Source organism: Protopterus annectens, chromosome 6.part0 (genome assembly GCF_019279795.1).
Source record: "Protopterus annectens isolate FY-2018-M chromosome 6.part0, PAN1.0, whole genome shotgun sequence".
NCBI classification, from domain to species: domain Eukaryota; kingdom Metazoa; phylum Chordata; order Ceratodontiformes; family Protopteridae; genus Protopterus; species Protopterus annectens.
In genome coordinates this window covers 1,040,919,151-1,040,931,562 of record NC_056737.1, presented here as the reverse complement: position 1 = coordinate 1,040,931,562, position 12,412 = coordinate 1,040,919,151, and the positions used below count along the sequence as shown (strand labels likewise).

Here is a 12,412-nt window from a genome sequence, read left to right as displayed (position 1 = left end):
GGAAGAAATTGTGCTTGAAGATCCAGATTGCAAGCCAGAGCTGTGTCCCATAAATCCATGGCTAGTCTGCAAAGGGGGTATGAATGAGATCCCCCTTGCTTGTTTATGTACCACATAACTGTGGTGTTGTCTGTCCGTATTAGTTGTCCTGGTTTTATGAGATTCCTGAAGGCCAATAGAGCTTTCTGAATGGCTAACATTTCTTTTAAGTTGATATGCAGGTGCTTCTGATCCTTTGTCCAAATGCCCTGCAGACAATTGTCCTGGAAATGGGCTCCCCAACCATAATCCAAGGCGTCCGTGGTTAGAACCTGAGAGGCAGGAGGAACACGAAAGGGCTTCCCTTTGTTTAGAGCACATGCCCTGGACCACCAAAGAAATTCCTTTAGAAGGCAAGGAAGGACAGGAATCAGTATGTCTAAACTGTGGTAGTTCTGAGACCATACACTTTTTAGGTACCACTGTATTTTCCTCATGTGGAGTCTTGCATATGGTACGAGAAGGATGCAGGAGGCCATGTAACCCAGAGCCTGCAGGAATCTCCTTGCAGATAGCCGAGTTAAAGTTGCCAAGGTTTTGAAAGTTGAAGCCAGCTGTAACGGTTTTTTGGATGTTAGAAATGCCATCTGGGTTGTGGTGTTTAGAAGAGTACCCAGAAAAGTTATCTGCTGTGAGGATGTCAAATTTGACTTTTTTATGTTTACAGAGAATCCCAGGAACTTGAGGAGGTTCTGTACAAATTTTAGATGCTGGAGTAAGACATCCTTGCTGTCTGCCTGAATTAGACAATCGTCCAGATAAGGGTAAATTTGAATTCCCTTGAGTCTGCAGTAAGCTACTACTGGAGCCAGGCATTTGGTGAAGACCCTGGGTGCAGTAGACAATCCAAAGGGCAGGTCAGAGAATTGAAAGTGCCTCGATCCGGCCTTGAACCCGAGGTATTTTCTGCATTCCTGCCTGATGGGAATGTGTAAATACACCTCCTTTAAATCCAAAGTTACCATCCAAGCATCTTTGGAGAGCATTGGAAGTAGCTGCTGTAGAGTAAGCATCTTGAATTTTGGAATCTCTAGAAAGGTGTTCAAGACTGACAGATCCAGAATGGGTCTCCATGAGTTTTGCTTCCTGGGGACTAGGAGCCTCGAGTAAAAACCTTGTCCCATCTCTGAAAGTGGAATCAGTTCTATGGCTTTCATAGCCAAAAGAGCTTCCACCTGGTTTAAGGCCTCTGTCCATTGATGTTTTGGAAGGTCTGGCCATCCGCTTGGCCTTGGCAGGGTATGAAAATGGAATTTGTAACCTCTTAGAACCACATCCAGAACCCACTTGTCTTGGGTTATACGAGTCCAATTTTGATAAAAAAAGAGAGAGTTTTCCTCTGAGAGGGGCTTCCAGGCAAGAAGTTCCTGCAGCCCAACAGAAGGAGTCATTGAGTTGGTTTCCTATGAGTTTGTGACCTGTCCTCACCTCCCCTAGGGGTGGAAGCAGTCCACTGTCTTGGTCTATAAGAACCTTGTGTTTGAGGCCTTCCTCTGGAGAGTCTATATCTACCCCTCTGAGGCCTGTCGGAAGTGGGAAAGGACCAATTTTTAATAGGCCAATTTCTGCTAAATCTTGGTGGCTGTACTTGTAAGAGATCTAACTGTTTGCATGGATTTCGCCTTATCCTCCATCTTTTTAATCACTTCTTCAGCTTTTGATCCAAACAAAACATTATGCTGAACAGGAGCATCCAATAATTTAGCTTTCACTTGTTCTGGCAAATTTTGTTCCTTTAGCCATGCATGCCTTCTAATGACTGTGCCGGAGGCAGCAGCCCTACAAGAAGCCTCCAAGGCATCAAATCCACAGTGTAAACCATGCTTTCCAACTTGCTCAGTGGCATGCAATAAGTCATGTAAATTCCTTATCATCTGCACAGGCAGAAAAGGAAGTAAGCTTTTGTTTTAAAACAGACAAGAGAAATTACTGGTATTTCAGCATATGAAACTGACAGTTTAAATCCCTGATGGACAAAGTAGCATAAGTGTACACTTTTTTGCCCCATCTTTCTAAAGATCTAGAGTCCTTTTCAGTGGGAATGGGATTTTTGGCAGAAGCGGCCTTAACTCCCTTAGGGCCCTGAGAAATGGTTTCATGGTCAGCAGAAGGGTTCTTGTATAAAAACTGGTGGGAATCAGGAACCCTGTAATATCTATCCGGCTTGACAGGACCAGGAGGAAAAGAATCAGGGGTTAAATTAGCCTCCGAAAAAGCATCATCCACAATATCCAAAACAGGAGGAATAGCCAGGGGTCTATGTTGGGGAAGAAGAAAATCCCTTAGTCTTTTCTTAGATTCTGAATACTCCTGTCCTTCCCAGTGGAAATGTTCCCTCATTTCATGCAAAGTTTCCCCAAGAGAGAAATCCTCAGGGGGAGAAGCTGAGGGAATAGATTCCTCAGCATCAGAATCCTCATAAGGAGGGAAAGAATATTCCTGGTCAGAAGAGGAAACTGAAGAAACAGAAGCCTGATCAGAGGAATCATAATAAACATCCTGCCTTGGCTGTTTATCTGGAGGGGGATGTGAACCCCTAATCATAGTAAGTAAATCCTCCGCCATCTTGAGTAACTGTTTCTGTGACTTGGGAGCCGGTTCAGAAGAGGCCTGTGTTGTAGTGTTTGATTTAGAAGGAGTCTTTGCCTTTGTCTTTGCCTTTATTATAAGCTGAGTAGGCCTGAAAATCCCTTCAGAAGCCGGTACCTGCACAGCGGCTCCGGACCCATCCGAAGGAGCATTGTCCGAAGGTCCTGCAATAGAGATATTTAAAGGCCTTGATGGCTCCTCATGAGAGTCCGTTTCGGCCATCGGTTCTGAAATGGCCGATGACAGGGGCTGCAAAAGCGCCTCACTGAACGGCCGAACCTGAAGCTGGCTCCGCTTGTGCGCTATCATCAGATTTGGACCTCGGAGGCCTGTCTTTATCCTTGCGACGTTTGTGAACTCCAGTAGCCGGAACCGTATCAGATGACATTTTGTAGTTAAAGCACCTACCGAAGTAATGAAAAGCAAAATCGTACCTTCATTTAATTGTACGTTGATTGAATCTAGCACAAACCGACAACTAGCTACGTCGTGGTCAGTGCCTAAGCAAGGAATACAGTAAGAATGAAAATCCTTATGAGGTATTTGCTTCCCACATGAAATGCAATTATTAACTTTTTCTGACATCGGACTGGAGCAAGAAAAAAGTTTCCCCAACGGGGTACTTAGCTTTGAGAAGTCAGTCTTCGGACTGAAGTTAATCAGAAAAAATCATCAGGAGTCAGCCGACCGACACTTGCGAACTGCTATCACCGCACGGCAAGAAAGACTGGAGAAGATGGCGTCGGCTGTCAGCTTTGTACTCCTGGTGCTCTGACGTCAGGGAGCATGGTTGAACAGCCGATGCCGGACCCAGACTTTGGGATTCTGGCCGACCGAGGACTGCCTGCCAGCAGGGGAGAACCCTACAGTCATGACTGCAACAGTGAAACACGAACATCCCCAGAGGCTCCCTTCACTCTGGAATAAAATCCCAGTCCAGGTTAGACAGAGTCCCTCTGACTCTCTTCAAGAGGAATCTTGATGAGTGGATGGGAGATCATAGGTTTACCCAGGGTATCACTTGTGTCACTGTTAGACAGAGGCACAGTATACTAACCTCGATAAAGGGCATAGCAAAATTAATTTAAAATGGGTGGCGAAAGCCAAATACACTCTGGCTAGGCTTATAAATGCCCTAGGGCAGAGAGCCTAGTATGAACCTATGCACCTATATGTTGGGAGGTAGTGCACCCCAAAGTTTAGCTACATAGTTGGAGAAAGGGACTTGCCAGCCTGATTATTGGAAGTGGTAATTTTTATTAAGGATTTGTTATTAGATGGTAGAGTTCTAGTACTGGAGAATGGATGTAGAAGGGTTTTGCAGAGCAGGTGTGTTTGAGTAATTTTTGTGCCATGGTTATAGTTGGTTATAAAGCAGGAGTTGGAGAAGCTCCAGCCAGTTACGCTGCTTGAATGCCATACAGCGATTTGACCGAAACTTAGAGTTTGTGGCAAATCTAGTAATTTATTATAGCATGTCTGTAGTTTTGCAAGGTCAGATTTTCTCAGGCTGGTAAATATGGATGATGCATACAGCAGAGTTGAGATCAGATGGGTTTGAGCTAGTGGATTTTGTGTTGTTTGTGATGTAGTTTGTTCCTATACAGTGTGCTTAGTTTTTGTGGACATTTTATGGTTTGAGATATATGGATGATGAATCTCATCTATTTTAACCCCTAGTAGCTTAGTGTGAACAGTGGGTGTGATGATGGTCCTGTTTGTTGATTCAATATTGAAAGAGGGAAAGGGGCCATGTTTCGACTACTAGAAAGGACTGCAGTGATTGCAGCTCTTGTATGGAAGGTGCAGCACATATTACTGCGGAGTCCACATGCATACTGAATTAACAGATGCATGTGGGACCAAGGTATGGAGGCGGTTTGTGAATAAAGTGAAAAGTAGGGGTCCTAGTATGGAGCCCGGGGGAACACCTACAGTCATAGAAAGGAGGAGTATTAGATGATCTTGCCAACGTACTGCTTGCTGGTGTCTGTCATAGTCGTAGAACCAAGCAGGAGTAGACTGGGGAAAATTTTAGCTCTGAAAGGGTTGCTAACAGTTTGTTGTGTGAAAACATGTCAAAGGCTTTAGGTTAGGTCTAAGAAATAGAGGATGCATATTTGTGATTGTTTGTATGATTTATTGTGTTGGTGAAAGATAAGCAGGCAGTGGTAATACTGTGGTGTGGGCAGAACCCATGCTGTGTATGGGAGAACATATATTTTTCAGGTATTGCATGAGTTGTGTGTGTGGAATTCTCTTTAATATTTTAGACAGAAGGAGTAAGATAGCAACTGGATGGTAATTAGCTAGCTCTGTAGAGTTGCCTCCTTTGTGCAGTAGAATTATGTGGGAAGCCTTCCAAATGATTGTGACTTGGTGTTCTAATATGGATCTGTTTAAGTATTGAGACTGGGTAGGCTATTGCTTCAGCTGCCAGCTTTAGAAAATGTGCTGGTAGATTGTCTGCAGCTAGGGTGGTGGGCTTTAGTTTTCTAAGCAGCTTTTTTGTTACAGTACAGACAGGTTGAAGGGAGAAGGTGTTATAGTTTTTTCTTAGACGAAGTAGCTAGGGTTGGGCAAGGTGATTGTTTTCTGGATAGGGCTACTATGGTTTTGGTAAAGTATTTCTTGAATTGGTTACCAATATTTTCTTTATTATTAGATTAGTGGGTTGGAGAGTGCTAGTTTTACCTGGCAGTAGAAGATTAATTGCTGACCAAAATTTTTGAGGGTTGATTTGGTGTTTAGTTTGTGTATAAATTCAAATGCCATGGAACAGCTAGTCACTGTTCCCACGAGAGGAGAAAATATACTAGATCTCATTGTCACAAACATGGGGACAAAATGCTCCACACCGGAAGTATATCCCTCATTGGTGAGATCTGATCATAAACTAATCTCACTGGAAATCCACATCCCGCCCCCACCCCAAACAAAAAAGACCATAGTGAAGAACTTCTCTAAAGCAAACTTCACACTACTCAAGACTGGTGTGGTATCCTTCAAGGCCCCTGAGTCAGAGGAAACCACAACCCAAGCTGCGGAAGCCCGTACAAATGCCTTCTATGAACACCTCCAGGACTGCATGGATCAGGCAATCCCAAATAAAACCAAGACTCTTTCCACAAAGGGCAAACGTCCAGTCTGGTGGACCCCAGCCATTAACAAACTTTACAATAAGAGGAGAAAGCTATTACATGATAGAACAAAATCCATAAAGGAAGTCACCCCTGATCATTATTAGTAAAAATTACAAGCACTCATAAAATCAACTAAGGCCAATTTTGAGAGAAAAATTGCCATGGATTCAAAGGACAATCATAAGGCCTTTTTCAGCTATGTTAGGAACCTGGGTGGAAACTCACAGATATGCTCAGAATTAGTCCAAAATGATACAAAAATCACTGAACCCACAGACATTGCCAACATACTGGCAGACAGGTTCAGTGCAAACTTCACCCTCTCCCCTAAAGGAGAGATAACTATCCCAGCCAGTGTAGCCTCCCGGACATCTCAAATGCAGGTGAAAGCTGCTCTCTCTAAAGCTAAAAACACAGCATCAATGGGACGGATGGTGTCCCGGCTGTGTGCTACACGAGCTAAATGAGGAATTAAACCCGCACATAAGGCAGCTGTTTAATCTCAGCCTTACCACAGGATACGTGCCCAAGGGTGGCGTGCGGCAACTGTGGTCCCACTCCACAAAGGTGGCGCCTCACGGACCCTGGTAATTACCGCCCCATAAGCTTAACAAGTCTAGTCTGCAAAGCTATGGAGAGGATCATAATGGAGCTCATAAACAAAGATATAGGGACTTGCAGACATTGGACCCGACCCAGTTTGGCTTTGTCAAGGGAAGATCATGCCTTTTGAACTTGGTCGACTTCTTGAAATAGTCACCAAGGCCATTGATGAGGAAAGGCAGTCCATACAGCCTACCTTGACCTTGCAAAGGCTTCGACACAATACCCCACTCGGGTATTGTAGAAAAACTTACCAGCTTAAATGTAAACCCATATGTCACAAGATGGGTTGCAAACTGGCTTAAGGACAGAACCCACAGGGTTAGAGTTGCTGGCGCTGTGTCAGACTCCAAGCCGGTCACAAGTGGTGTCCCACAGGGCTCGGTCCTTGGCCCCTATTGTTTGGCATCTACTTCTCAGAAGTACAGGCCAACATGGGAGGACTTTGGCTGACAAAGTTTGCAGATGACTGCAAACTGGGCGCCATAGTGGAAAGTGCATCGGACACTGATATCCTTCAGAAGGGACTCACGGAAACAGATAGCTGGTGCCAGAGCCATGGCCTGAAGTTAAGCCAAAAATGTATAGTCATACCCTTGGGAAAAACAAGGTAACCCCAAGCTACCATATAGGTGGCAATCCACTAAGCACAGAAGAGGTTATCAGGGACCTGGGGACCCAGGTTGACAGTGGCCTTTCTTTTGACACTCACATTGCTAAAGTGGTTAGAAAGACCTTCTACATTGCCCACCTGATCTTGAAGGGATTCACATCCAGATCTAGTGAGGTCATTGTTCCCCTGTACTCTTCACTTATCAGACCAATGATAGAGTACAATGCCCCATTCGGGATGTATCTCACCCGACATCTGCAGCAATTGGAGAGACCCCAAAGTTCCTCACCAAAAGGATAAAGGGACTCCAAAATCTGTCATATGCTGCCAGATTGAAGAAACTCCAGCTCTATTCAGTCGCATACCATCTGCTCAGAGGTGACATGTGCCTGACATACAAGGCCATGTCCAACCCGAATTAATGGACATGCTCCACCTCAAAAATCCAAATCCACCAAAACCACTAGAGCAAGCGACTTAAACCTTAGCACGGATATAAATAGGACGTGCTGGAGGGATAGATTTATCACTCAGAGACTCCCTATGCTGTGGAATAAAATCCCGGTCCATGTGAGGCAGAGCACCTCGCTGACTCTGTTCAAGAGAAATCTAGACCTGTGGATGGGAGATCGTAGGTTTACCCCGGGAATCATCTCTGGGTCACTGCTGGACAGAGGCACAACAAACTAATGGGCACAGTATTTTTTCATATAAGGGGTGGCGTAAGCCACAATAATTTGGGCTAGGCTTATAAATGCCTTAGGGCAGATAGCCTAGTATAAACCTATGAACCTATGAACCTATAAGTGTAACAGTTTATTTGGTCTTGCTTAATTTATGTTTTTATTTCTGAGTTGGAGGTAATTTTGTTTTGCAACATTGGATTTAGTTTTGTACTGTTGATCCCAGTCTTTGTCTCTTGCTATTAATGACCTAGTTTCTTTATTTAGCCACAGAACATAATTGGATTTTAATCTTATGGTCCTGGTAGGAGCTTGGAGTTTAGGACAGAAAGGAAGGGTTTATTAAAGTGATGGATAGCACACATTCCAGGGGAAGATTATCAGGGATATAGTTACTTATCAGCACTGTGTTTTACTATTGAGGCTCTGATTACGTTTCAAACAGCGTATGAAACAGTAGTTTCTATTTAAGGATGTACATGTTCAGTTACTTTATATATCAAGAGCCCAGAAAAACACACTGCTTCAAAGTGCTAACACTGTAACCGACTTCCAAGCACCTAACACAACTCTCCTAAATATCAGATAAAAAAAGTCCTGCAATTTTTATTTAGGTGGCCAGGCCTCCCTGCACCCTCCATACAATCTTACTAAAGTAAACTCTATGGTCATATAACCATGGGAAAAAAGTGAAATCTTTCAAGGCTAACAGAAGAGCTTCACAGATTTCAATCTCGGTAACAGTTTTGAAAAAGAAAATGTACTTTAGAACTGTAATAGGGTAAATGGATCAAGAAAATGGGTAGACAGCTCACGTCATACACTTTAAAGATATCTGTATACAGCCAAGGAACATCTGTTGGTTGCTAATAAATAGCAGAATAAAGGAAAATGCCTCTCAAGCCAAGACAAACTGATGATTTTTTTTTTTTTTTTTAAACTTGGTAACTTTGATGGTTACAGCAGCAAATTTACAAATATTTTCCGAATCTTGGGAAGACAAGCATGCTTATTCCAATACCAACACCATATTTACCATGGATAAATTGCTGCTTAATGCATCCATTTTCTTTAGCATTAAAGGAAGTTTAATTCACATACTCGTGATCCACAAAATATTGGTTATATATTAATATCTGTGTAATGTGTGCACTTGTCTTCTTTGTAAGAAAATCTATATTTTTATATATATATATATATATATATATATATATATATACACACACACATATATATATATATATATACACACACACACATATATATATAGCTATATCTATATCCATATGCATGCATATATATATTATATACATACACACACATATATATAGCTATATCTATATCCATATACATGCATATATATATAATGCATATATTCTTTCAACAAATTTTCATTTCACAGAACCTGAAATTGCTCAATTACACAGCTTGCCGAATGTTATTTCAGTGAAACATTTACTGTGATGCTAGCACTGCAGGATTTACAGTTGTGTGTGCATGTACTTTCTTATGCGCCATACGACTAGAGTTGCATGGTGGATAAGCTGGTAGGTGTACAGCTATTCAAGTTGTGGAAAACAAATTATACAGCACTTGTAGGTTTTTAAATGGAGATCACACTACGGTATGGACTGAGAAATCTACTCTTGTCATTGTAGTGCGATCTTTGAGTTGGTATGTATAATTTGCAGGGGGTGTGGGGGGTGCAGGGGGCATGCCCCCATGCAAAAATTAGAGAATACTGCAACATTATTGAAGATTTGATGAGCACGTTGGGTAATTTGAAGTTAAGCTTTTTTACATTTTCTGCACATTCACGTTTTGTATGGTACAAGACTTGCACATGCCGTGGTTGGACACACTTGGGTAGAGGGGTTTGTGCATTTTGTCCAGTATGGTGCATCATGTTTGCATACTTGTTTCGGTGGTTTGGGTTTCGGTAAAGTGTTTGTGAAATGGGTTGTTGGCAAAATCAGTTTTGGTGATGTGTAAATTCAATATATATATATATATATATATATATATATATATATATATATATATATATATATATATAGCGAGAGAGAGGATATGTCCCTGTATTTTAAGGCACAGAAACTATGAAATATTGAATACATAGCACATTCAGAGGGAATGATGAGAGAGCCCGCTGGGTGCCTCTTAATATTTCCAATACTAATCACACTGTTTGGAAGAGTGAGGGTTTCTGTACCAATCCATTCTTAAGATTTCTCAGTGTGTTGTCCTTGATCTAAGGTACAGCTGTCAAGGAGTTGTCATACAAAAGTAGCAAATGTTGCGTGCAGGGATAGGCATGTACGCTTTAAAAATATTTAAAAAGGTTTTGACATTTTGTAATCTCAACGAAATTTCACGACTCACTTCCAATAAGGAATCTGTTTCTGCACAAGAAGGCCCACTCAGCACAAAGGAACACAAGTACCACTCTATCAACAGAGCTTTCACTGTTGTAGCAATCTCGGTAGCATTTTTTTCTTGCAAATTTTGACACGCCCTGAAAGAGGGAATACAATTATCCTGGCAACCCATGTATTCTGCAAGCAACCATTGCTCTGCAGAGGATCCTCAGAAAAATCATATAAAAGTTAATGTTCTGTCGTGCTTTATCTGGGACAAATACAGTTAGTGTTTTTTTTTTTTTTTTAAACACCACTAAGCAGACTTGATTCTTAACATTGGTACTGATCACACTCTGTTCAAGCCCAGTGATCTACCATATTCTTTGTGCATCAATTTTCTTTTTTTTCTTCCTTAATATAGCTTCAAAAAAGACACCTGTCAGTCTTTTGTACAACACAAAGGTAAAGCAGGCAGGATGCATTGTAGCCATTCATTTGCACACTACCTTTAAGCAGGGTTTGCAGAAGGTAGGTACATTAATCTAGATTAGTTTAAGCACATCACATAAACAATGTTATTTATACCAGTTATCTAAATTACTATGATCAGTCCTAAGTCATCAACTAGCATTCTTTATTAATCTCTGCAAACAATGTGCAATAGGACCAGAGTACGCAAACAATGTACAATAGGACCAGAGTACAGACATTTTTTTCTTGCTCTTTAATGAATGGAAAGAAGCTAGTCAGAATTATGCATTAGCAATTGCTGTTTGAAGGGATGAAAAATAACTTAAAAAATACACAATGTTTAAGTGGCAGGTGAATTAAAGAAACTAAGTAGTAATTAAAAAAAAAAAGTTATATGGGAAGGCAGCATCTAGGTATGTCTTGCTTGTACTACCTCTGTTTAAATTAGTCTTAAAAACCTGAAATTCTTTAAGTACCCCTGAATATGAAAAGTTCTACTCATACTTTATGTAGGGTCCTGTGCACATCTGCTAGAAATATGACTTTAGATATGCAATAGTTATAAACATATTTGTCATGGTAACAGGAAGATTTTGAAAACATTTCCCCATATGTTTCACTCTGTTTTGCATGATGGGATGAAGTTTGTTTTCTAATGGCTACATTGCCCAGAATGCGTGTTATCAATGGGGAGCACCCCTCATTTCCAAGATGCTTGTCATCAATGGGGTGCTCCCCTCATTTCCAAGATGCTTGTCATCAATGGGGCGCACCTCTCATTTCCAAAATGCTTGTCAATGGGGCATGCTCATTTCCAAGATTCTTGTCATCGATGGGGCGTGCCCCCTCATTTCCAATATGCTTGTCATCAATGGGGCATGCCCCCTCATTTCCAAGATGCTTGTCATCAATGGGGCATCCTCCTTATTTCCAAGATGGAGTATTAGGATTAACATTGTGCTAAAAATGCTCTGTTTAAAATTTTATAGTTACAGATGCTCATCTTAAGTATGTTAGCTGACAGGATAAATAATCAATGCTTAATTTACACTTCTAGTGGTCATATAAAATCTGTCCTTCCTTCTGTACTTGTGTGTATCATGTCTTCTATACAGCACAATCCTTGCCACCAAACTATTTTTTTTTTTTTTTACTGGTCATAAGCACACATTTTAAGCCAATATTACATTTAATGAAAGAAAGCTTGGATGCTGGCTTGCTTTTAAATGTTAGAAAGATATTGCTAACCAAGACAATCATGTTAATGAGTCACTGCGTATACAGTCAAGTTTGCAGTTCCACACTTGTGGAAGCATTTTATTTATTTATTTTATTTATTTATTTATTTTTATTTACATTTGTTGACCGGGAATGTCCGACTAGGCTCCACAGATCCTGTTTTCAGCGGAGGCCCGGGGAGAAATGCTCCAGAAGCATGTCTTTAGAATGTGGGAGGAAACCGGAGTGCCCGGAGGAAACCCACGCGAACGCAGGGAGAACATGCAAACTCCACACAGAAAGCACCCCAGCTGAGAATCGAACCGGAGAACCTCTTGCTGTGAGGCGACAGCATTAACCGCTGCACCACTGCGCCGCCCCATTTCTGATGCAGTAGGAGGACTAAGGTTATATTAAGCATCTGGAGACAAAAACCCCAACTCAAGGACAAATTTAAACATTACTGCAATTCACTTTAAAAGTTACCATGGTAGGTTTTGCATCAACGCATTTTCTGACAAGTTCAAAACTATGTCTAGCATTACTGACGCATTGTAATCCTCTGATTAATCAGAAAATCAAACATTTTATAAGGGACAGGACAAAAATATAAGGAAAACAGGAAGTAGTCGATATCTACGCAAACAATCAGAATGTACCTAGCGATAGCCTCTTGTCCTGTTCTGGAAATTT

The 12,412-nt window shown here is 41.5% G+C and overlaps 1 protein-coding gene across 1 annotated transcript in view; it reads right to left on the bottom strand.

The window, feature by feature from the left end:
* Positions 1 to 12,412, bottom strand: part of SLC24A4 (solute carrier family 24 member 4) — a 1,237,943-nt gene that overhangs the window by 1,059,038 nt on the left and 166,493 nt on the right. The window lies entirely within an intron of this gene.